A 27416-nucleotide genomic window follows, 5' to 3' on the forward strand; every position below is an offset into this window, starting at 1 on the left:
TAAAGATTTCACTAAGCTTTATTACACGGTCAAATGATTTAATAACAGACTCATTAACAATTTCTTTTACATCAACTAAAGTGGAACAAGTAGCACCAGTTATGAATATGTCATTAAGTGTTATTACAGTGTCATTAATATTAACTGTTACCTCAAGTAAAGTGAAACAAGTTACAACAGTTATGACAAAGTCATTAAGTGTCACTACGGTGTCATTAATATTAACTATTACCTCAAGTAAAGTGAAACAAGCTACAACAGTTATGACAAAGTCATTAAGTGTCATTAATATTAACTTTTACCTCAAGTAAATTGAAACTAGTAGCAACAATTATAAAGATGTAATTTAGTATTACAGTGTCAAATGCAATGCTAACAGAGTTATTGATATTAAGTCTTACCTCAAATGAAGTGAAACACACTGGACTACGTATAACTACCATCATAACTGTAGAACAAACCCTTTGTACATTGGAATAAAACAAAAGATAACTTGTTCTAAGATAACAGAGGGTTTAACGTCTGGTCAGTATATTGTTACTCTGAAATGCTGATTGAAAAACTAAAACAGAATTACTTAGTCTTTAACTTAAGAAAATAGGTTCTTTCAACAGTAAATTTTTTTGCTTTGATTATGTCAGCCATCTCCTTCGTAATAGTCTTCCTGTAATGCTCTGAAAACAGGAGATCTTCTTGTCTTCATTTCCTGGAAGCAGCTCTTTGAAGGTGTCCAGAAATGCTCAGAAATTACAGCTGTTCTTGCAATAGTTAATCATGGCGAAAGCCTTTTCATGAATTCAAACTTGGTGAATCTGTTCTGGACATTCTCATAGTCAGTGATGACTCAGTTCATTCACTTAAAAAAGAACAAAAACAAAAAACAATGTCAACATATCCCAGCATTTATTTAAATACCATTTCAAAAATGTCCCTTGCTGCACACTGTCAGAATGGTAGACTGGCAGACAAATGCCTAGTTAACATGACTGGTTGTTATAAAGTGCAATACAACTATTTCTTAATACAAGTCGAATAATAACTGGACCTGAACAAAATTATTCTGATCAAATATTTGTCTGGCAGAAGTTCAGACAGACTGCCACTGTTATTCGAATGCATCATTTAACATATAGTTTTAGGCACATGAGTGCATCTTTTTACTTAATGATCATTCTAAATTATTTCTAACCAGTTACTCTAACTTAGGGTTGTTCGCAAGAAGCTTATTAATAAATAAATAGATTTAACATCAGTTTTAGTTGTCTAAAACGTAACTTAACTCAGCTGATGAATGTTGATTCCTGCTCCCCATTCCCCACTTACCTGGCTGTCCCACTCCACTTCACATGGTGAAAATATTAACACAAAAACGACTTACTTAATTTTCTTGGGGAATATTTCATCTGCTTCTTTCTCTTTGGTCAAATAGGAACTTCTTTCTCTGGTGGCTGGTCCTTATTATCATCCTCCACACTCGTAGCATGTCTTCATTAGCCAACTTTGTCCTCCCCACCATGTGTCCTTAGGCTAGCCTGGGTCTTCATGTGGCTAAACTTGCCAAAGCAAAGAACACAAGCACTGTGTCACATCAGCCAAGTCGCTAAATAATGCACATGAAGGATAACTTTGACTAATATATTAGCTTTTAATTTGCTAGATTAAAATTGGAGGGGGAAAAAATAATTTGCCTGTCTTTAAAATATATTTAATATTAAGGGCTAACGTTACAGTAATTGTGTTTAATAACTTTAGCTAACATTAACTTACAGCAAGGTAGGATTGGCTTGAATTGCTTATAGCTAACATTACAGAGAAAGAGAACATAGTCAATGTTATTTTCTCAAAGAAAATGTAAAGTTAATAAGACACATACCTCATATGTATTAGGTATCAAACTTCGGCTTCTTTTTAAACAGGAGGTCTGGCCGTTATAACCATAGACATAATATAAGGGTAGACGCCGCATTGGCTGCTCCGGCGCAGGAAATACGGCGGCCATCTTAGAGCGGTATAAACTCCTACTTTCCTCAATCAAAACAATAGACGATGCCTCAGCTCTGAGGGATATTATTGTTCGGATCTATGGATTATTGATGTGAGGGCTCCACAGACAGCATTTCACAAGTAAGATGGACATATTATTGTGTATATATTGTGATTATATTATATATTAGAATATTACTTTACTGTATTTATGTCCACCGGCGAGATACCAGCTAATATTAGCTACAGTGCTTGGTGTAATACGGGTTCAGCCCCGCTATGAAGGCTAACTGAGATTCTGTACATCTAAAAATATTAATTATTCTCTAACATTGACTTAGATTATATGACACAAGGGCATTAGAAATGAAACAATATATATTATAAAACTTATGTGTTATAACATTCACCAGCAAAGTTTACACAGGTGGTAAAGACTATTATTTATATGTAATTCTTTCACTAGTAAGATACATCCCAAATCTTCCGTTTTTGTTTTGAAAGTTTCATAAAGACACGATGTGAGGAAGAAGAGGGAGAAATCTATAAAGAGAGACGAATTCACTGCAGCAGGATGGATCTCATCAGATTTTGGACTTAATCTCAGCTGCTGAATCTCTGAAGCTAGAAGTCGGCAAAAAAAAAAAAAAAAAAAAAATATATATATATATATATATATATATATATATATATATATATATATATATATATATTATTCAGTATTAATTATTTATTTGTGCCATTATGAATCTTTATTTGTGTTGTATAGTTATTTAAATATGTATTGATATTACTAAATAATTTATTAAATAAATTATGAACGGCTGTGTGCTTTGTAATATGCTCTTTATACATCAATATCAGAATATTCCATTCCTATTCTATTGTTTTAGCCACTAAGCATATTTAAATACTTAAATAACTTAAATAACATACTTAAATAATACAATTGTTTATAAATGTAGCTTTGATAGATGTTTGAATATGGTTTCCAGTAACAAAAAAGCGTGTTATGATCGATTAAATGCGCTGATCCGTCACTGTGCCTGTTAAACACATAGGACCGAGTGGAGTGGTATACCGCTCCAAGATGGCCGCCCTAAATCTCGTCAGCGACAATAGGCGACAGCGGGGCATGAGGCGTCTATCCTTATATTATGTCTATGGTTATAACTAGTGTTAGGTTTGCGCCACAATATGAAGATTTCTTTTTCATCAACACACTGCACGCCTGTTCGTGCACTGCTGCCTCTCACTGGTGGAAATGGTGTATTGCACTACTTAGCCCTTGTGTTTAGAAATGGGATCCATACCAACCGATCTTGCTGTAAACCTTTAGGATCGATTCAGTTAAGAAAATTAAGACTAAACAACATGGCAGAGCTTTATAATATTACTACATAAAGCTAATTTTTAAAGTTTAATCGGTAATACTTTTATAACAAATTTATGTCAGATCATGATTTCTTGGTTAATGACAAGTTGTCATAACGAATACATTTTTGGCGAGGTTAATGACAAGTTGTAATAACGAAGACATTTTGTCTAGATTAATGACAAGTTGTCATAATGAAGACATTTCGAATAATGTCAACTTTGTATTAAAAGTGTCATTATTTACCGAATGACGCTTTATGACAACAGTCATAATTATTCATGAAGAACATTGATGTTCATGACAGGTGTTATGACATGTTTATGACAGTGTCATGACAGTCTTATTCAACCCCCTTCAAATAAAGTGTTAAATATATATATATATATATATATATATATATATATATATATATATATATATATATATATATATATATTCAGTTAAGAGTATATAATATAGTATATAATCTGTTGAGTTTATATAAATGTAGTTCTTCATAGTCATACTGCAGTTCAAGTTAAAATATATAAATAAGTATTCAGATCAGTGAAATTTTTATTAAATACAATATTTATGTTAGTCTCGTCAGTGGAGTCTCCTTCACTAGAATTGGTCCAACAGTTGTTTCTTCCTCCAGTGGTACGTCTACAAAACATTTACAACTTGTGTATTAGTGACTTTGTTGCAGAACTGTACAGATAACTGCAGGATGAATCCTAGGTAATATTTACAGTTACTACAACATTTCCAGAAAAAAAAGAGCTTGTCACAATTGTTGAGATCAAACTTAAGGATTCCTTTTTTCATGGCATGCGCTGCAGTCTCACGAGAAGCCCTGTAAAATTACATATGATGTCTTACTTTTTTACAACAACAAAAGCTCAGATATCTGAGCATTAGAATTTTAATACTCCATTCAAGGCAGAAGAAAAGCTCGAATATCTGAGCATTGCCAGATTTACTGGATTCTTTGACTTGACCCAGAAGTCCAAAACCACTATATTAAAGACATGCACTTACATTAAAGTTATTGGATTTTAAAAAAATATCAGCTTTATAGGCTGCACTGCTGAAATACTCAAGGTAAAAATAAAAACTTGCTGAAGACTGAGAGCAGCTGTGAAATGTTCTGGGAAAACATCCATCAGTGGCTTGTTCTCATTGTGGAGAAATGCATGCATTTCTCCACAATGCTGATGCTGGAGCATATCTTATGGTTCTAAAGTTGTTGTCTGACCGGAGCCAGCACTCGTGTTGTTTTTAACTTGTTTCCTCTCTTCTGGCCTGCAGAAGTATGCACTTATTTTCCCTCTTTCCTCAATGCATTTTACTCTGGATCTTTTTAACCATATTCCAATCCCCACCAATTAAGACATGTTTTCTAGACGACCTTTAATTCCTGAAGCTAATCTGCTTTCAAAAAGTTCCTACCCATTCCAGTCAGATCAAAACCACCCACTTTTCCACAGTTTGTCACAGCAAGAACAGATGTGATGGTTGCCACTGGACTCCCTCCACCTGGTCAGAAAACAACAACTTTGTATTCAATGAATTTTCTTTACTTTATGATGGAAGAAACTTTCTAATCATCATCTTACCCATCAGCAAATGAACAGTCTTTGTTTGTGGCACTGATAGGTGAAGATGCTGGTATTGCCCCCAGACTGTATGTTATGTAGAACTGTAGGACTCAATAAGGCAGCAATGTGTTGAACTAAAGCCAAAAAAAAAAGAAAAAGGGGAAACAAAAAACACTGTAGAATATAGTGACACATGACTCACCACGTCACGTGTCACTATACGTGACAAGGTGACGTAGTGGAGGCCTTCAGGTTCGAGGTGGAACCTGAAGGCCTCCACCTGGAACTGTACTTTGTCATCCTGAGAGCGAGGCAAGAAATGTGAACCAGAACTGGTCAGCTGACCGTCAAACAAGCACCTGAACACAGAAACAACACACCATTTTAGAAACCGACTGAATACATAAATCATTGGCCAACAGCCATACACTCACTGATGTAGGGACGCATGATGAGTAAAACAGGGCAGACATTACACTTCAGCAGGAAATGTACACAGATAAGCCCCAATAAGGTATTGCCTGAATTATGGGTGCAACTTCCGCCCCAATCCAAACTGTTTACAGGCTAGGAATGTGCTAAACTGCTTTCATCAGAGGTTAAGGAAGTCTTAAGCTTTGTGGAAAAAGGAGTAAAGGGGGAGGATCAAAGAATATAAATCTTGATGTGTGAACTACACTGTAAAAAAAGTCAGTAAATTTACGGTAAAAAAAGGTAAAAAACCAACAGTTTTTGACAGTGGTATCCAAAAACATTGCATTACCGTAGAAATTACATGGAACCACCGTAAGTCGAAACTGCAAAGAAAGTCAGTAAATTTACGGTAAAAAATGGTAAAATACCAGCAGTTACTGACCGTAATATTCACAGCAGTATACTGCCGTAGAAAATACATGGCATTATCATAACTGAATAAATATATATCCTAAGTAATTTTGACAGTCACGAATGTAGAAAATACATAAAAATAGTGTAAAAATATAAGTAATTGTAAAGTTCATAAAAAAATTGTAATATTGCCAGCAGTTAATTACCCTAAACTTAACAGTAGTAATCAGCCAAAATTACAAATTTAGCTGATATTTAGATCTACAATGTAAAAGCATAAACAAGACTGCAAAAGAATTTTTTACAAAGAACAGAATGCTGGTGTGATATTTTGGTTTCTTTTTTAATAATGCCTTTAATACAGTGTTTTTCAACCTCTTTTGAGCCAAGGTACACTTTTTTAATTGAAAAAATCTCGAGGCACACCACCAACCAAAATTGTAAACAAAGATACTCTGTAGTCGCCTATATTACATATATAGTCATTCTTATCAAAGTGTCTTGAATAGGAATCAAATAAACACAAAAATGTATTTTTATTACATTTTACATTTCTTATTTCAAATTGCACGTAACATGTCCACTTCAAAAATACACCTGAACAGTCACAACACTGTGGTGTTAAATTTAAAGAAATTGTAGAAAACTTCAGTGTTTTACAAACCAACCCACAAGCATTATTTTAGCCAGATTACAGAAAATAATTCTTATTCTGAAAGAAGCAATAATATTTGGGAAAGATTTCACTGTTACAATATGAAGATTTGCATGTACAAAATGTTAATATCTGTATATTTTACCCATCTAGTGTGAAACCTGTGAATGTTTGGATGAAAACAGCTGATTTCCTGGCAGAAATTGAAGAAAGACAAAGCTCTTCCTCAACAGCTCTCAGTCTCTCTCTGGTTTCAGTTTTTATAGTATCCAGGCTTGAGAAGCTCACTTCACACAGACATGTTGTGGGAAATGGACCCATGTTCTTTCCAACTACTGTTGAGCTTCACCGTCTTTTCGTCACTGTCGTCACAGCTAGATACGATGCTCTCACCGCTACCTGTAACATTCATGCATCACTAATTCTCTTGTTTTAATGTAAAATGCTTTGCACCTACTGCCATCTAGTGGTAAGAAAATTACATCATTACGCCGCTAGTCACTACTACAGCAGACACTCGAAGATGGCATTATTTGCAGATAATTAATTCTTTTTCAAAAAATCTTTTTAAACCAATTACCGTATTTTGCAGACTATAGAGCTCACCATACTAACACCTTCAATTTTTTTTTTGAAAAAAACAAAACAAAACAAAACAAAAAAAAAAACTGGAAGCTGCTCTCGGTTTTCCGTAAGGACCCAGCAGAGAACTGCGTCCTATGAAATCTGCTGGATATATTAAGGACGCAGCACTACGTCTCCAAAGTCGAACCATGGTTTCGTTCACACAAAGCTTAAGTGCAGCGGCTTTATTTCCCTCTGTAGTGCCAGATCGACAGTCCTCAACTTAAAAGCTGCATCATATGAGTTTGAAAACATTTCTCCGTCGTGCCTGCTGCTAGCATGTGGTTGTTCTAAATGAAAATCAACGAGTTCTTCTTTGATTTACAATTTTGACTTCTAATGATTCACTTCCTGCTAGAGAGCCCCCTGGTGGTTGAAGAAAAATACACAGAAAAGCCTCACCGGGCTACAATCCGCATAGTTCAAAGCTTAGGAAAAAAGTAGCGTCGTATAGACCGGAAAATACGGTACCGTAGGTGAAATTGAATAATTTCCACGGCTTTAATACACCAAACTGAAATCTCAACAGTAGACCAGGCATCGATCTGGCGACCCACCGATTGCAAAGCAAACTCCTACAGCCAACGCCACTATCATTTATGAGAGCATTTGATCATTAACATTAAGAGAACTGTCTGTTAGCCCCTCTTGCTTCATTGAAGCTGAAGTTGGTTTCCATTGGTGCTTCCAATTTGGGAAATGGCTAAAGGGCAATTCCACCTAATTTTTCACTACAATCAGCATCTTTAATTTACTCTAGCTAAAAACTACAACACCTAGACTCTTCAAATCTGGACTAGATTATTCTCAACTCATATCAGAATATTTAAAACCAAGTGTGGGATTTGTAAAACCTTTATCTGATTTGTGAAACTTCAATAAAGAACAATTCTAGTGTTATCCAAAATCATACAAGTTGTAAAGTCACCCATCATTGAAGTTTCACAAATCCCACACTTGGTTTTAAATATTGTGCTATTAGTAGAGAATAGTCTAGAGCAGGGGTCCCCAAACCTTTTCCTGCGAGGGCCACATAGCTGTTCCTTTCTCTGCTCGGGGGCCGGTCTTAGTTTTTGGAGAAAGATACCTTAGAAAATTATTGTCGGCGGGGGCGCGGGGGGGGTACTGTTCTGTCTTTGAAACTGTCGACGGGGGGGGGGATTGCTGACTACGAAACATTCGCGCTCGCTTTTAGATAGATTTTTACCCAGAATAGAAATGGAAAAAACCGTGAGTGAAACGCTGACTGGGACTGACTAGTATATATTTGAGGGAAAGTTAGTTTGACATCTACTCAAGAGCCCCCTGGTGGTTGAAGAAAAATCCACAAACCGGAAAATACAATATATGAAAAAAATACACTGAATGCTCTCTGGTATGAGGAGGCGGGCCAGATCCGGCATTGCCAGACCAAATGACGCAGGCCGTAGTTTGGGGACCCCTGGTCTAGAGCAGTGGTCCCCAACCCCCGGTCCGTGGACCGGTACCGGTCCGTGGACCAATTGGTACCGGGCCGCGAAAGAAATAATTAAATATTTCCGTTTTATGTATTATTTGAGTCTGGAGGATCTTTTATTTTGAAAATTCTTTAACCGGATTCTCTCAGTTACTTGCGTGCCAACATTTAGCCCACAAGCAGCAAAATGAGTAAGAAACGGATCAGATGTCTTTGGAAAGTTTCTTTGCAAAGGGGAAAAGGCCCAGAGAAGAGACAGGAGGATGGATTTATCCCGGACCGGTAGGTGAGTCAAACATTTCAAGCCGCTCTGAGTAACATGCGGCGACCGGCTGCTAATGAGGCAATGAAGCTTCAAACTGCTTCACCACGTAGAGAAAAGCAGGCTGTGGATATAAGCAACACTTCGGGTGTTATTGTCTCTCATCACTCCCAGATGGGACCGTCTCGTTGCAGAGAAACAAGCTCAGGGCTCCCGTTAGTTATTATCGTGAGTTAAAATTTTCACGAAAGTAAAATGTTCATTTTTGTGGCGCATCTGTATCTTATTTTGAAGGGATATGTAAACGTTACCATAGCGACCAGAGTCAGAGAGTGTTTGGGCAGTGGTCGAGAGGAGATGAGTAGAGATTGTGAGTCTTAAGTCTGGTTTAGACGGCAAGATTTAAGGATGTCGGCCGATTTTCCAAACCTCTGTGACCACAGAGCTGATAAAAGTACAACAGGTTCGATCGGTTCGTGTTCAGCCACAAGGCAGAAGCAACAAACCACACGAACCGATTCCAGTCAAACATCGCGATTCCAGAAGAAAATCCACAAAACCCCCAACATAGCATACGGGAATTTAGAATAACCAAACACGGATGACGATGTAGAAGCAATAGTGACAGTTTGTGGAGTCATTTTAAGAGATAAAAGACGTAATAAAAAGAAAAGGCGGTGATAAAAGACAGCGGGAGCAGCCGCTCTATTTGTCGCACTATGATTTGGAGGTGACTGTTTTTTCATAGTTAACATTTTTAACTGAATAAACATAAACATAGATAATAATGACCTTTACATATAATAATAAACATTTTCACATATCTCCGATATCCACCGGACTCTCAGTTGCGCGATATGTCAGCTGTTTGGGATTCCCCTCTGTTCTTACGTCATCACGCTTTCTGATTGGCTACCTGTCACATTCAACAGGTTGTATTCTCGTTCCCAGTCAGGGTAAACCCCACAGGCTGCGATAAAAAGGCCAAGACAACCCAAATTGGGTATATGCAGTATTTAGCGGGAACACCAACATGCAGAACCTTATCTGACGGTTCACGATGAACCCCCCCCCCCGTCCGCAGCAAAATTTTCCAAGTCTTGACCGGTCCGTGGTAATAAAAAGGTTGGGGACCACTGGTCTAGAGAGTTTTTCAGTTTGTTATTGTGATAAATAGCAGGGTTTACAGTAAATGGAGACTGTTATTTGTCATGTAAACAAATAATTATCTAGTTTGCATTGCTGCTTGATCCTTCAGCATCAGCAGCAAGATTCTTTTAACTCTGTTCCTGTAGTGGTGTCCTGAACTCAACACAGTAAAGTCACTGTGCTAACTAAGGTTGCTAACTAGGGTGCTGAGAGCCCAGTAGGCCTGGTCCTTGTCAAAATGCTGCTACTGTCTTTGAAATCAAATTTCTGCTATTTTTGCACTTTCAGGAGGAGAAGGGCAACACATCACAGGTGAGTCCCTTTCACGGTTTTAACTGAAGTTAGCTAACTTTAACCAACTGATAAAGAAATGTGTAGTTTCTGAGCCATGCTGTTTATGTACATGCACTGCAGCTATATATTTTTACTATACGGAACATTTAATCTTCACAGATTAAATGTTTCTGTAGGAACGGCTGCATAGATTATATTTCTGGTCTACTTTAGACTACATGTGCTTAAAGTTATTGTTAATGGCAGAAGCAACTTTTTCCAAGTTTGGTTCAATAATTAATTTGAATTACTTTGAGTGTGAAATGTTCATGCATGCAAGTTAAATCTCTGAAGAACATGTTAGCTTTTGTTTCAATACTTTGGTAATACTTAGAAGTATAAAGCTTGGCATCAGAGATAATATTTAATATTTTCCTTTGACCTCTTGACTCTCACCCCCAAAATATTTGCACTAAAGTCACTGGGTCCATGACAGTTGAAGGATTTTAAGATAAGAGAATTTAAATATTAATATTTTACAGCTTTTCTCAGTTTGGGTGCATCTCTCAGAACAGAATTGAAATTCCTAAAACTACCTGTTCAATCTTCAAATTACTGTGTCACTTCTGCACATCAAAAAAATTAGTTTTGCAAGTTTTGCTTTTGTACATCATGTAGCTGGTTATGTACACTTCTATGCTTTCCCCCCCGTTGTAATTTGCTTTTATCGTCTTGATCAAAATATGTTAACCCTCCTGTTGTCCTCGGGTCAAAATGACCCACCACTGTGTTAAACCCCCCCCCATAAATCCACTAAATGTAATTTTTTTAACTTGAGATTTTAAGACTTTTCCTAGATTGGCCCAGACAATAGAAAAAGTTCAGTGTTGCTTTTATTCTCATTTCCATGTAAGCTGTACAAAAAAGGTACAAAGATGGTCTTCAGGTCAAAATGACCCATGAGGCAAATGGAGTTGAAATCAAGGTCTCAGAGTTATTTACAAACCATAAAATGTTACAAAGTTTTAGTTGTGTCTCAGATCAATCAGTAGCAGAAGTAAGCAGAGAGTGGAAGGCCAATTTTCCAAGCCACAATGCCACTCAAACTCTTTCACACCTACTCAAGACTGATACGATTTGATGACCGTGAATCAAGACCAGCAAGACGTATGACAGACAAACTTGCAGCCATAAGAGAGGTATGGGACAAGTGGGTGGAGCGGTTGCCCTACCTCTACAATCCAGGGCCTGATGTAACAGTGGATGAGCAACTGGTTCCATTTAGAGGTAATCTATTTTCATATTTGTAATAAAAGTGATTTTCACTATTGATTTCTTTGACTGTTTTCTGTGACACTGATACTAATCACTGATGCTAATGTCTTTTGTCCAAAGGTTGTTGTCCTTTCCGGCAGTATATGCCCAGCAAGCCAGGAAAATATGGGATCAAGTCATGGGTGGCTTCCGAATCAAGTTATGCTTGGAAAATGCAAGTCTATACTGGGAAGTCAACCAGTGGATGCCCAGAGAAGAACCAGGGGTTGCGAGTTGTGCTTGATGTGACAGAGGGTCTGAGGGGTCACAATGTGACATGTGACAATTTCTTCAAGTCTTATGAACTCGGACAGCAGCTCCTGAAGAGGAAGATCACCATGGTTGGTACAGTTCGAAAGAACAAGCCTGAGCTCCCACCTGCACTGCTTGGGTCAAAGGAGAGAGAGGTCTTCTCCTCAAAGTTTGCCTTCACACCCACCACCACTCTAGTTTCCTACCTCCCAAAGAAAAACAAGAATGTAGTTCTTCTGAGCACACTGCACAAAGACGGCAACACTAGTGACCGTGAGGACAGGAAGCCAATCATCATCCTGGAATAAAACCGAAACAAAGGAGGTGTGGACAACCTCGATAAGGTGATTGGAGCATATAGCTGCAGAAGAATGACTGCCCGCTGGCCCCTGGTCATCTTCCACAACATCATTGATGTGTCCTCCTACAATGCCTTTGTGATTTGGATAGAGATCAACCCAACCTGGATGTCTCATAAGCACAACAAGTGGAGGGTGTTCCTGGAGCAGCTAGGAAAGGCACTTGTAACTCCACTCATTGAAAGAAGGAAGCATGTCCCCCGCACAGAAGCCTCAGCAGCAGTTGTGAAAGCTATTCAGAGTGCAGCAGCTCCTGATCAACCTGAGGATCCATCTACCACAGCCACTTCCCCAGCTAAGCCAAGTAAGAGGAAGAGATGTCAGTTCTGCCCTCAGACTATAAAACACATACTGTGTGCTGCAGGTGTAAGAAATATATCTGCAAAGGCTGTGCACTTGCATACTGCCCTACATGTGCCAATTAGTTGAATGGGTTATGTTATTTTTCATATTTTTGTATTGTACATCCTCTTGTTCTCTGGAGAAAAGTAAAAGAAAATTAGTCACTTTGATGAATAAAAATGCATTCGAAACTCATTTTGCACATTTTTTTTCTTAAGCTATAGAAATTCAAGTGGAGAGGGAAAACTCAAGTATTCACACATTTTGTGGTGAGTGACAATATACAAGATAGAATTTGGTGCTTAAAATTCAATTAAGCTGCTTATATTGGGGGTTCAGTGAAGACGGGTCATTTTGACCCGGAGGATAAAGGGTGTATACAGAAAATGAGGACAACAGGACAACAACGTGTCTGTGTTGAATTCTCAACTTCCAAAATAGCATCAGTTCATTGTGTAAGTCTTAACATGCATAAGTCTTAAAGTTGTCATAATGTGAATCATATATTAATTAATTTATATTCTATTATTTTCTAAATCTGTCCTGAATTTTTCAAATTGCTCCCAAGTGAGTCCTGAGTTTCTCTAACAGGTCAGTGTATGAACCATTAGCTCAACCAACGATCAACCAGTTTTCTGAAACAGATTGGAGGTGCATCTTGTGAACCATCAGTTGGCAACATTATGCTCTATATAGCCAGAACACAACACAATGTTACATTTCTGAGAACTGATGAACAAGTATCTGGACAGAGTGAACAGCCAGAGAGAAGAAGAGGAGTGAGGCTGAGGAGGAAATAGTTGGGAGGAAAGCAGAAGAAGAGTCAGAAGAGGCTGAGGACATCTGCCAGTTTCCATCAGTCCAACATCAGGACATGGCTGCGACCCACAACATGATGCTGATGGAGGTCCTCCGACCCTACTGTTCATTCCTTAACTCCACTGAGGAAAAAAGATTCCTCAGTGGAGTTAAGGAACAAAGTGACTATGGAAATTAAAACGTAATGTAATTTCTACAGCACTGTACAGTTTTCCATGAGGAGATTGTCCTGTGGCTCCTTTTCTACTTTTTTTGTTCTCTGCATTTCTGTCTTTTTCTTTCTGAATCACCAAGGCATGGTCCATGAATAAATTATAGCAAAAGCGTAAATCAGTGTTTCTCAATCCTGGTCTTCAACGCCACCCTGTCCTGCAGGTTTAGGTATTTCCCTTCTGCCACACACCTGAATTGTATCTCTGGATGATTAACAGGCTTCTGCAGTACTTGATTGTCATCCAATCATTTGAATCAGCTGTTCTGGAGTAGAGGCACATCTAAAACATGCAGAGCAGGGGGGCGGTGAGGACCAGGGTTGATAAACACTGGCGTAAATGATCCTTTTGTAGTCTCTTCCCATGACTAATCAATTTGACTGTCTTATCTGTACATAGAGAAACTATAACTTATTATTTTGAGTCACTGATATGTTAACAGACAGAATTTTAAGAGCTGAACTAAGGATTTTGAAAGCAAACAAATGCTATTTTTCCTGTTTCTACAAATTGTTTTGAGAAATGCGCTTACTGTTTTGTAAATGCCAACAATGACTTGAGAAATGCACCAAAGTGACTGAGGAAAACTAATGTAGCATAAATTGTCTCAGCTGTATCTATTTGTTTGCATGTATGAAAAGTGTTCACATTTACAGCTTTGTTTCTGCTAGCTTGCAGGAAATGTAACTTACATAAATGGTTGAAGACAACCTATTGGCCTTCATGAGACTCAGATAAATGGTGAGTATCTATTTCATAAATTGCCTAAAACAGTTATATTTGTTTTTATTTATGTTTTTTGTTTGTGTATTTTGTCTGGTTGCAGAGAGGATCACACCTGTTGACAACAAAGAAAGGTTTAACTACTGAATTTTCAGTCAGAAATGATCGCACCACCTGGTTGAAGTACCTGTGTCCATATGCAAGTCAACAAAGGTGAAACAAACATTTAAGCGAATAAGATGTTCATGTAGTGCATCTTTCTAACTTTTTCTTTGTTTGTTTTCCAGCAGAGAGGAAACACCCGATTGACAACATGTGAGTCTCAATTTCAACCTGTGACTGGGAAGACTACAACCATCCTGAGCAAAGTCTGATCTCAGCGACTTGTGACTCTCAATCCAGAACAAGAATCCTTTTATCACCATTTTTTCTTCTACAATATGTTATCTCTTATGTGATACATACTGTTTTTTTTGTTTGTTTTGTTTTCCAGATCTCAGTAATACCGCGAGGAAACTGGACAGAAAATAGAATCAGTTCTTTTTTTAACTGACTTTTTAAATAGAAATTGTTTCTTTAAGTGGATTACTCGTAATCTGTATTTTTGTTTAATTTGAAATTATTTTCTTTATAACTTTCTGTATAGAAATGCTTGACAAGTTACACTTCCTTGTGTGTTGTACTATAATTTGTATGGTAAAATTCTGGTAGGAACAGTGACCAGTAATTTACCATACGTTTTTTTTTGGGGGGTATTTTAAAAATACGGTAAAATCCTGCATTTACAAAATACGGTAAAAAACTGGCAGCTGTGGTTGCCAGAATTTTACCGTATTTTAAAAATACGGTAAAATCCTGCATTTACAAAATACGGTAAAAAACTGGCAGCTGTGGTTGCCAGAATTTTACCGTATTTTAAAAATACGGTAAAATCCTGCATTTAGCAAATACGGTAAAAAACTGGCAACTTTGGTTGCCAGAATTTTACCGTATTTTAAAAATACGGTAAAATCCTGCATTTACAAAATACGGTAAAAAACTGGCAGCTTTGGTTGCCAGAATTTTACCGTATTTTAAAAATACGGTAAAATCCTGCATTTACAAAATACGGTAAAAAACTGGCAGCTTTGGTTGCCAGAATTTTACCGTATTTTAAAAATACGGTAAAATCCTGCATTTACAGAATACGGTATAAAACTGGCAGCTTTGGTTGCCAGAATTTTACCGTATTTTAGAAATACAGTAAAAAACTGGCAGTTTTGGTTGCCAGAATTTTACCGTATTTTAGAAATACTGTAAAAAACTGGCAGTTTTGGTTGCCAGAATTTTACCGTATAAAGACGGTAAACTTCTGGCAATTCAGCTGCCAGTTTTTTACCGTAAAATGAGGCCGTTTTTTTTTTTTACAGTGTAGCATTTTATTTGCACAGTCCACTCTACCTCCGTTTTCATGTTTAGTCCAGGTTGTCTTTTTTTTATCTGGGACCACAAAACTCCAATTTGTAATGCGTCATACAGAAGCATTTGAGGACAAGAATCTTGAAGCTTTGTTTCATTCATTTTCCACACTCAGTTAATGCTCGACATCACAGGCTTTTCCTTCATCCAGAAGTGTAGAACCAGATTACACTCTGGGAAGATGTTGATGCTGTGAAGTGGCAAAGACTTTTTCCTGAAACACCGTATAAACTTAAAAATAATTAGCTATGCATAAGAAAGGAAAATTCAAAGTTTTGAAAAAATCAGGATAACACTTACCTGCTGTTCCCTAGAAATGTGTATCGAGGAACAGTACCAACATTTGGGACCACAGTTGCGACACAGACATCCACAACTACTCTAAGAGCAATGTGATGAAACTGTTTGACACTTCAAACTGTCTCCCAGCATGAACTCAGAAACAGGACAAGGGAAACTCCAGTCATCTGAAGACACAGTATTACAGATCGCAATAATTTGAATTCGCAGTTGTGTTTTTGTGAGGAAACACTTTCAGTGAAAAAGATCCGCACCTGTCATGAGCATTAAGGAGAAGTAAATACTTTCCTCTGAATTTTTACTGTCACTAAATGGAGTCCAGGTTGGCTTCAGCAGCTCACTGCTAAAGTCATGCTTTCTGGAAGGGGAAAAACCAGAGGAATGATTAGAAACTAAGGTTAAAACACTGTGGCTGCTTCAGCCATTCAGGAAAAATGTTAACCTCTGGTAGTGGCACTCAATGCTGACAGAAACCTCTCTCCCTCGAACAATTGGGCTGTCTGCCAGTGGAAGTGTAGTGTAGGGGTGAACACATAGGTGTTGTCTTCAGACATCTAAGACAACCGATAGTTTCTGCACAGCCTTCTTGTGCATCATTGACATGGATGATTTACTTTCAGCTTTACTAAAAGTTTCAAGTATGTTCAATCGTGTGTAGAAACTAAAGGCATATTCTGTACTTGGACAAATATTCAGATCTGTCTTTCCAGTTAGGACAAAGACAAAGACCAAAGAATGAATTCAATATATCTCAGAAACTACAGCGTGTATTTGAATGGTTCTTGTATCAAAATAAAGGTAACATTCCAGAGAATACTCTAGAGGTCTAAATAACTTTTTTATTACCAAGTGAGAGCAAATAAATAGGGCACAGTGAAAGTTTTTTTAATTAAAAATTTTGTGATCACATTTTGTGATCTGCATTTTCCTTGAAGGTATGCATTGAAATCCAGAACCTCTACCAATCTATAGTAACTAACCATTAACAAATTTCATCCCAAAAAAAAAAGGAAGCATACATACTCTTCAGCTGGAAACACAGCTGGTGTAGATTCCACTTCCCTTGCTACTGGGAAACAATCATAGCCCTGGCCTCCCAGCACGCCAACTGGACATGGAGCTGTCCAGTAAGTGGACAGCTCCCCCACCAGGTCTTAATCCCTCCAAACTCCTTTTGCCCCTTACTGTATCAGAGGCCTCGTCTCATCAAGGCAGGATGGCTAATGAGAAATTTTGTCACCTGAATTGATGTCTCTTAACTTTAGTGAGAAATTGCATCGTTACTTTTCGCTAGGTACTTCTCTCCTGAGCTCCGAAAAGGCATGTTTCACGGATACGACTTCTCTTCTTATTGCTTGAAAAGCAGAACCACCTGGCTCTGATTCCCCAAAGGAATCATCATCAGCGGTCTGAGATCAGGTTCCATTCATCAGCTTTACACCTGTGTTCCTCCAGAATGCGTCTGGCCTCCCAGGAGTATGAAACAGGACAGTACCTGTCTAGATCACTAAAAGAAAATTTACAAAAAAATAAATGCAGTCTACAAATCAAGTCTCGGATTCATCCACTGTCTAAAGCAACCTAAAATTTATGAACAATCTGAAACCCAGTCACTTAAACTGGCTCTGCTAAACACAAGATCAGCATCAGCAAAATGACCAACAGTTAAAGATTGAATCACTGGGCAGGATGTTGAGGTTATGTTCCTAATAGAAACATTGTTGTATGAAAGTAATGAATGACCCACACTAATTGAATCAGCACCTCCTAATTACAATTTTTTAAGTGATCTCTTTCAGTCCAGTTTCCATGGTCACCACTGACAGAGACTGCTCTTGTCAAAGTGTTCAATGACATCCACATAGACACAGACTGTGGAAGAACCAGTGGTGGTTCTCTTGGGCCTCAGAGCAGCTTTTGACCCTGTTGACCACGATGCATTACTGAAACAACAGAAGAGTTGGGTCTTTGTCCTAATAAACTTCTCAATGAAGCGGACAGAAATCACATGTGGGGGTACCCCAAGGCTAAACCTTAGGGCGCTTCTCATTAAACATTCATTGAGTGTCATGGCAGAATGAGTTTGTTACCATTTCCTCCCCACAAAGAAAACTTAAAATTTTGAGAAGCAGAACCTGCCAGGAAATCTTGTCTGCCAAACCTTTTCTAAATGAACAGCCAAGACATTTGAGAATCGAGTTCTTAAAGAGATGCTTACAACTTCAGCAGGTCTGAAATTGACCCATTTTAGAGATGTGGAAAAATTGAATCTACTTTAAACTCCCACCAGCAACTGACTGCCACAGCCATGCAGCTCTGACTCAAAGATGAAGATTTGAGCTTGGGCATCTTTTCCTGTGGCAGCACATCCTCCCAGAGTCACATCTGCAGCCGGAACAGGTTTACCGATCCCCAGCAGGTCCTTCCTTGCTTCCACTCGAACAGAGCTCTCCCCACAAACAGCACTGACACTCTGAGCTGGCTCTGGAATTTTCAGCTCAAAGTTTGGAGGGTACTGAGGCTCTTCCTCTGCAGGTGGATCAGGATACCTCCAAGCTAAAGGTCCCTCTGGTTTCACCTGCTGGACAGCTGGGATGCAGGGTACGATCAGTTCATTTATGTAAAGGTCAGAATGATAAGTTCAAATTTAAAAACAGTGACAGGTTTAGAAAACATTTTTCAGTGCTTCCTTTTTCCTACAAAGTCTTAAGCTGTTGGGGAGCAGGAACTATGATAATACACCAAACAGTATACGAGTAAAATCTGTCAGTCTATTTAATATTAAACGTGTCTTGCTAAGTGTAAATGACCCTGCTTCATTATGTGAAGAATTTTTACAATTTTTACTCTTTTTTTTTCTTCCTTTCTTTCTCAGCTCCAGACATTTGATGATCAGAGTATAAAGTCAGATCAGTCATAGGTCAATATAAACTAGGGCTGAAACGATTCCTCGAATAATTCGAGTACCTCGATTACTAAAATTCCTCGAGGAAAATTTACCTGCCTCGAAGCTTCGTTAATTGATGTTTTATTAGTTAGCGCACCGTGTTCCGGCCGGGACTTAATTTGCGTTGCGCGGAGCTCTCACTTCCGCCTCTGAGTTGTTGACAAAAGCTAAGTCTCAGCGGCATAAAGTCCAATCTTCAAGATTGGCCCGTGGGGATTTTATTGATTGATGATAATGCCCGACTTTTTATCGTTTTTGGGGAACCAATAAGCATCCTTAAAATGACTGGGGGAATGCCTGGAGTACGGCAGCATTTCTCCTCCGGGGCTGCTGGTTGAAAGCGAACGGCGGGAAGAGCGCTGAGGTGAGCGGTAGACTGAACAGGGCGGGCGGCTGAGTAGCTGATGCTTACCGTGTAAATGTAGCTTTACCGACGAACCGCACAATAAATTTCATATCCCGGTCTGAAGAAACGGGTGGCGGAGCGCATCGTACATGGCTGGTAGATGAGTTTCTGAGTGTGACCAGTGAAGGTGTCGTAAATATCCCGTATTGCTTCCCCCCGTGTTCGTCCCCCGGTCTAACGGTTCGTCAGTCCGCTGGTCTATTTCCTCCCCTCCACCCCATCTTACGTTCGTTCATTCGCCCTCTCCTCCCACTCCAGGCGGCATTTCCCGTATTTTCAAACCCAAAGCGTGACAGGTTAGGTAGCAAGGTGAGTTTAATTAATCTATTAAACTCACTGAAGATGAATACATAAACTAAAAGCTGGATTGTAGACATTTTTTATAAGCATATTTGTGAGCCTGCCTCTTTGTTATTAAATTCAATATAATTTCAGATTTTTCTATAACTTTTCTTCTGGTTAACTTAGAAAGTGAGGTATTATTGTTACAGGTTAGTTTTCTAAACTACAAAAAAGCAACTGTTAGGGATGCTCAAATATGAAAAATTGGACTGATATTGATATCTGATAGTAACACCGGTATTATGGCAGATTTACCAATATTTCATTTTATAATTTTTTTTATCCGATTACTCGATTAATCGTAAGAATAATCGATAGATTACTCGATTACTAAAATATTCGTTTACAACAGCCCTAATATAAACAGTGCCAAAACTCAATATGTTAAGTACCACTAGTTGTGAATCCCACTAACCTTGTAACTGTCAAAATACAGGTTGCTGTCTCATCCGGTCAGCAGGGACAAAGGGATTTTGGTTTAATTCCTTAGCTAAAGCACCACAAGACAGGCAAAAAGCTATCTTGATAAATATCATCCTCTTATTCTTTGTGATTTATTTTCCTGATTCTGAAAAATGTTGATTGATGCAAGAGGTAACTTTGTATAGTGCAGTGTTTTTCAACCACTGTTCCGCAGCACACTAGTGTGCCGTGAGTGATCGTCAGGTGTGCTGTGGAAATTATTCAATTTCACCTACGGTCACCTCCGGACTATGAGCTGCTACTTTTTTCCTAAACTTTGAACTATGCGGATTGTAGCCCGGTGCGGCTGTGTATTTTTCTTCAACCACTAGCAGGAAGTGAATCATTAGAAGTCAAAATTGTAAATCAAAGAAGAACGCGTTAATTTTCACAACAACATGGTAGCAGCAGGCACGACGGAGAAATGTTTTCAAACTCGTATGGTGCAGCTTTTAAGTTGAGGGCTGTCGATCTGGCACTACAGGAGGGAAACAAAGCCGCTGCACTTAAGCTCGGTGTGAACGAAACCATGGTTAGTAGTGGCTAGCGGCGTAATCATGTAATTTTCTTACCACTAGATGGCAGTAGGTACAGAGCATTTTACATTAAAACAAGAGAATTAGTGATGCATGAATGTTACAGGTAGAGGTGAGCACATAGACATAATATAAGGATAGACGCCTCATGCACCGCTCTCGCCTATTGTCGCTGACGAGATTTAGGGCGGCCCCTAAATAATTTATTTATTAAATTATTTAGTAACAGAAATACATATTTATATAACTATGCAAACACAAATAAATAAAGATTAATAATGGCACAAATAAATAATGATTAATACTGAATAATATAAATTGGATACATGTTTCTTCTTCCTTATATCGTGTCTTTATGAAACTTTCAAAACAAAAACGGAAGATTTGGGATGTATCTTACTAGTGAAAGAATTACATACAAATAATAGTCTTTGCCACCTGTGTAAACTTTGCTGGTGAATGTTATAACACATAATATAAGTTTTATAATATGCGTTATATTGTTTCCTTTCTAATATAGGCCCTTGTGTCAGATAATCTAAGTCAATGTTAGAGAATAATTAATTTTTTTTAGATTTACAGAATCTCAGTTAGCCTTCATAGCGGGGCTGAACCCGGTATTACACCAAGCACTCTAGCTAATATTAGCTGGTATCTCGCCGGTGGACATAAATACAGTAAAGTAATATTCTAATCACAATATATACACAATGATATGTCCATCTTACTTGTGAAATGTTATCTGTGGAGCCCTCACATCAATAATCCATAGATCCTAGCAACAATATCCCTCAGTGCTGAGGCATCTTCTGCTGTTTTGATTGAGCAAAGTAGGAGGGTGTACCGCTCCAAGATGGCCGTCGTATTTCCTGCGCCGGAGCGGCCAATGCGGGGTCTACTCTTATATTATGTCCATAGACATAATATAAGAGTTTAGCCGCTATGAAGGCTAAATCTAAAAAAAAAATAATGTTAAATCTATGGCGGTGAGAGCATCGTATCCATATTATGTCTATGCTCCAAACATTCAATGCTAGAGGGGAATAAGCTGACGTCATCATATGCGACACTTACACTCCGGTGAGTAGAAACCTGCACCTGTCAAAATGTTTTTGTACTCTAAAACCAAAAATAACTCCAAAGTGTCACGATATAAAGTTACTGATTGTAGTTTTAGGACTTAATGGCAGTAGGACTGTGATTCGAATGGTTGAAGACACGTTTGTAACTTTTTTGCCGGAGAATATACAGTGGAAGCTAGCTAAATTAGCCTCTTGGAGGCTAATTGTACCTGTGCTTAATACGTTTAATTAGCCGTGATAAAGTCACATAATAGTATTTATAGTCATGCTTGTTGTTGCCACTTTGTAAAATTAGAGGGTTCCTAAAAACAGTGCCCCTAGACCAGGGGTGTCAAACTCAATTTCACCGAGGGCCACTTCAGCATATTGGCCACCCTCAAAGGGCCACATTGACGGTACAAATCAGGAGTGCCCAGCTGCAGTCCTTCAGACTGCAACTTTTAGATGCATCCCTGCTAAAACACACCCCAGACAAAAGGTTGATTTCCCTCATTAGCAGCAACTCAGTTCTGTAGAGCCTTATAATGAGTAAATGATCCAGGTGTGTTAGAGAAGAAACGCATCTAAAGTTGCAGATGGTAGCTCTGGAAAACGGGACTTGGGCACCCCTAGCATAAAATGAATGAAAATACAATGTTAAAAATAAATTGAACACCTCATATTGTTTGTTAAATAACTCTTTGGAGCTTCTGGTTAGGAAGCGCATTCGAAACCTTTGTTTGAAATGGCGCGTTAAATTCAAGTCTCCATTACAGACCAGAGAAAACTAAAGAGAATGCAACTTTGTGTTAATCCATTTGAGGAGCCGGTAGTTTATCTTGTGGAAATAAATGACGATGCAAAAGTTAATTAGATTGTAACATGCGCAGTCTGCTGCTCAACCACTGCGGAGGCAGTTACGTTACGCCACTGCGAAGAATTAAAAACCGCTGGGAGTAACTCATCCAGCGGATTTAACAAATGGAGCCTTCTGGGTTCACGTTACCCAGGAGAGCGGTGCTCTGGAGGAGCTGCAGACGTGACATCTGTCCGTTTCGGAGAAGCGAAAAAAAAAAAAAATCCTTAAAGCGCACACCGGACCCCGCAGGGTAAAACACTCAGAGTTCAGTTGATCTGTTTGGATCAGACAGATCCAACTGACTGATGAATTAGCGCAGATTTTTCTGCAGATTTGAACTAGGAGGAAGTGCGTTCAGACCCCAGCGGGTGAAGTGATGCTAATTTAAGTGAAGTCGCTTAATTTAATTTATTAAAAGTTATTGGGGCCTCAGTCAGTGGTTTTTTTGTCACTACGGAGAAAAATGTAGATGCATTTATCTGCTTAATTTGTGATGGGATCAGGATTCACGGTGAATATTCACTAAACCGCATAAAATGCGGCTAAATAGCCGATGTTAATATGATTATAATTTCACGGATAAAAATAGTACAGGGCCAATTTTTTTTTTTTTTTTTATGTTGTCGGTCAAGATAACGGATAACAGAAAAAGTCTAGCGCGACCTGCCGCCCTGACACCAACTCACACATCTTCATTCACAGTCTTACTTATAAATCGATTTTTCTTTTCTTGGACGTTTTGATGTTAGCTTGTCGAAGTCTCAGTTTTATTCGCTGGTAAAATCAATAAGCAGCTTGAGGTGACTCTGCTGCTCTCTAGTGGCGAGAAGCCGTAATGTTGGCTGGTAACAATCGGAATGCATTGTGGGAGATGTAGTTTGTTGTAAATTCGTGCTCAAAACCTATTTTAAGTCAATCATGGACCTATAAAACGCTGGGGGGCCACATAAAATGACATGGCGGGCCACATGTGGCCCGCGGGCCTTGAGTTTGACACATGTGCCCTAGACTGTGACGATCTTTAAAGTTTCGTTTATGAACCCTGTCTGAATACACTGATTGCAGCTATAGGTTATTTACTTGAATTAAAAATGAACTTGCATCAGTACAGGCACATTTTTTTCCTCCTGTCTATGTTATTTATTGCTGTTGCAAGCCAAATGAAGAGAAGTAAAGAGCTGAGAACCTGATCTTTGAACAGACAGAACATAGGTCTAGAGCAGCCTGGGATGCTTACATGGGGAGCATCCAATGATGATACCAGAAAACCAGGAAGAGACTGTGATAGTGATTGATCTGGTTCCTGTTTCTCCTCCTGTTGTCCCATCTTCTCAGTCTTTTCAGAAGAAGAAAAGACCCAGAAGCACCTCTCCAGCTGCCTCCCCTCCCATTCCGTCATCTGTCTCTCTTGCCTATAGACCCTTTTCACATGACGTCACACAACCTCCGTTTTGGCTCGAAGCTGTGTATCCTTAGTTCCGGTGTACATAGTAAGTAACGATAAAGTTGTCTATTTCATATATATATATGTAAAATGGACACATATATGTCTATGTATATCTATATAGAGACATATATATAGAAAGAGAGATTTATATATTTATATATATATATAAAAAAAATAAAAAAAATCCCCTCTCACCCTCTGTGGGTGGTCTCTTTCATCCTCTGAGCTCGGGTCCTCTACCAGAGGCCTGGGAGCTTGAGGGTTCTGCGCAGTATCTTGGCTGTGCCTAGAACTGCTATATATATATATATATATATATATATATATATATATATATATATATATATATATATATATATATATATATATATATATATATCTGACAGCATATGTTGATCAGACAGAACACCGGAGCATGGAGTTTACACAGTCTCTAAAACATTTGCCTAAAAGATTTGAAGATAGATCACGATTTGCAAACCAATTTTCTCTGACAATAAAATCTAAATTAGACAAAGGCTAGAAATTCTTCACCGAACAATACCTGTTTGACTATGAAGGTAGGTATTTTTGTTTTGCGTAACCGTTAGCTTAGCATTAGTGAATTTTGTTAGCTAGCTAACTACGTGACATAACTGTTCCTTAACCAGAACTTTTTACTGTTTTTGAACTATAACGTTTTAGGCTCTAATCTTGATCAGATTCTTAAATTATAGACTGGAGTTGCCACTAGGGCTGAAACGATTCCTCGAATGATTCGAGTACCTCGATTACTAAAATTCCTCGAGGAAAATTTACCTGCCTCGAAGCTTCGTTAATTTATGTTTTATTAGTTAGCGCACCGTGTTCCGGCCGGGACTTCATTTGCGTTGCGCGGAGCTCTCACTTCCGCCTCTGAGTTGTTGACAAAAGCTAAGTCTCAGCGGCATAAAGTCCAATCTTCAAGATTGGCCCGTGGGGATTTTATTGATTGATGATAATGCCCGACTTTTTATCGTTTTTGGGGAACCAATAAGCATCCTTAAAATGACTGGGGAATGCCTGGAGTACGGCAGCATTTCTCCTCCGGGGCTGCTGGTTGAAAGCGAACGGCGGGAAGAGCGCTGAGGTGAGCGGTAGACTGAACAGGGCGGGCGGCTGAGTAGCTGATGCTTACCGTGTAAATGTAGCTTTACCGACGAACCGCACAATAAATTTCATATCCCGGTCTGAAGAAACGGGTGGCGGAGCGCATCGGACATGGCTGGTAGATGAGTTTCTGAGTGTGACCAGTGAAGGTGTCGTAAATATCCCGTATTGCTTCCCCCCGTGTTCGTCCCCCGGTCTAACGGTTCGTCAGTCCGCTGGTCTATTTCCTCCCCTCCACCCCATGTTCGTTCATTCGCCCTCTCCTCCCACTCCAGGCGGCATTTCCCGTATTTTCAAACCCAAAGCGTGACAGGTTAGGTGGCAAGGTGAGTTTAATTAATCTATTAAACTCACTGAAGATGAATATATAAACTAAAAGCTGGATTGTAGACATTTTTTATAAGCATATTTGTGAGCCTGCCTCTTTGTTATTACATTCAATATAATTTCAGATTTTTCTATAACTTTTCTTCTGGTTAACTTAGAAAGTGAGCTATTATTGTTACAGGTTAGTTTTCTAAACTACAAAAAAGCAACTGTTAGGGATGCTCAAATATGAAAAATTGGACTGATATTGATTGATATCTGATAGTAACACCGGTATTATGCCAGATTTACCAATATTTCATTTTATAATTTTTTTTATCCGATTACTCGATTAATCGTAAGAATAATCGATAGATTACTCGATTACTAAAATATTCGTTTACAACAGCCCTAGTTGCCACTCATCCCATAAAATAGGGGTTTGTTTGTTATAAGCAGAGATGTCCGGTGCCGCCGCTGCTTTGTAATGCCTTCCTCTAATCGGACCACTTTTTCCGGTAACGAATAATCTAACGAGCTCGTATTTCAAATCCAGTAATCAGATTAAAGTTATTTTTATGTCCTTTATTTTCCATTAATACAGAAAATGAACCTCTAAACGTTACATCACTGACAGGCGGCGGTGTATATGTTTCCTATCTGTGGCTAAAGCTGCTGCTAGGTGGTTTACTCATGATCGGAGGCTTGTTGGAGAATGGTAAATTGACAATGACTAATAACGGTTATCTAACACGTAAACACTGTTTTATAAAACATAGAAAGTGAACCTCTAAACGTTACAGCACTGACAGAGAGTATATTTTTTCCTAAATGTGGCTAAAGCTGCTGCTAGGTGGTTTACTCTCCGATCGGAGGCTGTTTATTTTATACACAGTTAGAGAATGGTGATTTTACAATAATTAATAACAGCTATCTAACACTTAAATGCTGTTATTATTAAACTTACCTTTTATTATATCCTTAAGATTATGAGAATGCGGGAATTTTTCAGCTTGGTTCCCAAGGCAAAATCACACCGGAAGTAAAGATACCCAGGTTTGAGTTATGGCGGCCATTGTCTGACGTCACTGTGAAAAGGGTCTATTGTCGCTGACAAGATTTAGGGCGGCCATCTTGGAGTGGTCCACCACTCCACTCAGTGTTATGTGTTTAGCAGGCACAATGACGTATCAGCGCATTTAATCGATCATAACATGCTTTTTTGTTACTGGAAACCATATTCCAGATGTTTTCCAGATGTTTATCTATCAAAGCTACATTTATAAACAATTGTATTTTTTAAGTATGTTTTTAATACATAGTTCAGCATATTTAGATATACTTAGTGGCTATAACAATAGAATAGGAATGGAATATTCTGATATTGATGTATGATGAGCATATTACAAAGCACACAGCCGTTCATAATTTATTTAATAAATTATTTAGTAATATCAATACGTATTTATATAACTATACAAACACAAATAAATAATGATTAATAATGACACAAATAAATAATGATTAATATGGAATAATATATATTGGATACATGTATGTATGTATAAACATACATATATATATAGATATATGTTTTTCAGACGACGAGTTCTAGCTTCAGAGTGACTCAGCAGCTGAGATTGAGTCCAAAATCCGATGCGAGATTCATCCGTGCTGCAGTGAATCCGTATGGAGTTAGATTTGTTTCACAATTATTCAATCAAAAAAAAAAAAAAATCATGTCAAACAAAAAAAGGAGTATCCAATCAAAAAATCATGTCAAACAAAAAAAAGTAGTATTCAATAAAAAAAATCATGTCAAACAAAAAAATCTTAAAAAGTTTTTAATCATAAAAATAATTTTTTACGAAACAAAATTTTTTTAAAGATTTTTTTTTTTATTGAAGTCACTAATTCTTTGATTGAAACTTTTGTTTTGGTTGAGTCTATTTTTT

The 27416-nt window shown here is 38.2% G+C and overlaps 1 long non-coding RNA gene and 1 pseudogene across 1 annotated transcript; both read right to left on the minus strand.

The window, feature by feature from the left end:
• LOC148159510 (uncharacterized) lies at positions 1-1505 on the minus strand. Its single transcript, XR_015763100.1, has 2 exons — positions 1379-1505; positions 1-856 (listed from the first exon to the last, which is right to left on the minus strand). It is a non-coding gene; the product is annotated as an uncharacterized LOC148159510 (long non-coding RNA).
• A 2427-nt stretch (positions 1506-3932) lies between these two features.
• Positions 3933-18787, minus strand: LOC106913280 (zona pellucida sperm-binding protein 3-like; annotated as a pseudogene).
• Positions 18788-27416: the final 8629 nt, after the last annotated feature.

The sequence above is a fragment of the Poecilia mexicana genome, unplaced genomic scaffold (genome assembly GCF_051168715.1).
Source record: "Poecilia mexicana isolate PSO_F unplaced genomic scaffold, ASM5116871v1 scaffold_6, whole genome shotgun sequence".
In the NCBI taxonomy this organism is placed as follows: Eukaryota; Metazoa; Chordata; class Actinopteri; order Cyprinodontiformes; family Poeciliidae; genus Poecilia; species Poecilia mexicana.